This window comes from Rhinopithecus bieti, unplaced genomic scaffold (genome assembly GCF_001698545.2).
Source record: "Rhinopithecus bieti isolate Rb0 unplaced genomic scaffold, ASM169854v2 scaffold_74680, whole genome shotgun sequence".
In the NCBI taxonomy this organism is placed as follows: domain Eukaryota; kingdom Metazoa; phylum Chordata; class Mammalia; order Primates; family Cercopithecidae; genus Rhinopithecus; species Rhinopithecus bieti.
The window spans coordinates 731,262-732,889 of record NW_016828033.1 but is presented as its reverse complement, the minus strand read 5'-3'; positions in this window follow the sequence as shown (position 1 = coordinate 732,889).

Here is a 1,628-nt window from a genome sequence, read left to right as displayed (position 1 = left end):
CCTTATTTCTTTCTTTTTTTTTTTTTTTAAGAAATGGTGTTGGCTGGGCCCAGTGGCTCACATCTGTAATCTCAGCACTTTGGGAGGCCAAGGCGGGCAGATCACAAGTTCAGGAGGTCGAGACCAGTCTGGCCAATGAAACCCTATCTCTACTAAAAATACAAAAATCAGCCAGGTATGGTGGTGCACGCCTGTAATCCCAGCTACTCGGGAGGCTGAGGCAAGAGAATCACTTGAACCTGGGAGGTGGAGGTTGCAGTGAGCCGAGATCATGCCACTGCACTCCAACCTGAGTGACAGAGCAAGGCTCCATCTCGGGGGAAAAAAATGAAAGGAGAGGAGAGGAGAGGAGAGCGGAGCAGAGGTAAGGGGAGGGGAGAGGAGGGGAGGATTAAAAAGAAATGGTGTCTTAGGGCCAGGCCCAGTGGCTCATATCTGTAATCCCAGCACTTTGGGAGGCCAAGGCGGGCAGATCACAAGGTCAGGAGGTCGAGACCAGTCTGGCCAATGAAACCCTATCTCTACTAAAAATACAAAAATTAGCCAGGTGTGGTGGTGCACGCTTGTAATCTCAGCTACTTGGGAGGCTGAGGCAGGAGAATCACTTGAACCTTGGGAGGCAGAGGTTGCAGTGAGCCAAGATCGTGCCATTGCACTCCAGCCTGGGCAACAAGAGCCAAACTCTGTCTAAACAAACAAACAAACAAACATAAAACCGTGAATGATACTTTATTTAGTCATTTTTGTTTACAATGGAACCTGGGAATTCAAAATTAACATTCTTGCCTTTGAGCTTCTTATAGACAGGAGAAAAAGTTTCAACCTATAAGAAAAGAAACAATCATCACAAAACTTTCAAATACACACTCATCTTAAAACCTAATGATTTTAGGCCGGGCGCGGTGGCTCAAGCCTGTAATCCCAGCACTTTGGGAGGCCGAGACGGGCGGATCACGAGGTCAGGATGATGGAGACCATCCTGGCTAACACGGTGAAACCCCGTCTCTACTAAAAAAAAATACAAAAAACTAGCCGGGCGAGGTGGCGGGCGCCTGTAGTCCCAGCTACTCGGGAGGCTGAAGCAGGAGAATGGCGTAAACCCGGGAGGCGGAGCTTGCAGTGAGCTGAGATCCGGCCACTGCACTCCAGCCTGGGCGACAGAGCAAGGCTCCGTCTCAAAAACAAAAACAAAAAACAAAAAACTAATGATTTTGTGAAATGTGTCCTTTATGTTTTTTGTTTGTTTGTTTGTTTGTTTTGAGATAGAGTCTCTTACCCAGCCTGTAGTGCAGTGGCATGATCTTGGCTCACTGCAACCTCTCCCTTCCACCTCTCCCTCCCAGGTTCAAGCAATTCTCCTGCCTCAGCCTCCTGAGTAGCTGGGATTACAGGCACCCGCCACCACGCCCAACTAATTTTTTTTTTTTTTTTTTTTTAGATGGAGTTTCGCTCTGTCACCCAGGGTGGAGTGCAGTGGCGCTATCTCAGCTTACTGCAACCTCTGTCTCCTGGGTTCAAGCGATTCTCCTGCCTCAGCCTTCCAAGTAGCTGGTATTACAGGCACGCACCACCAGGCCTGGCTAATTTTTGCATTTTTGGTAGAGACGGCGGGGGGGGGGGGGGGCCCC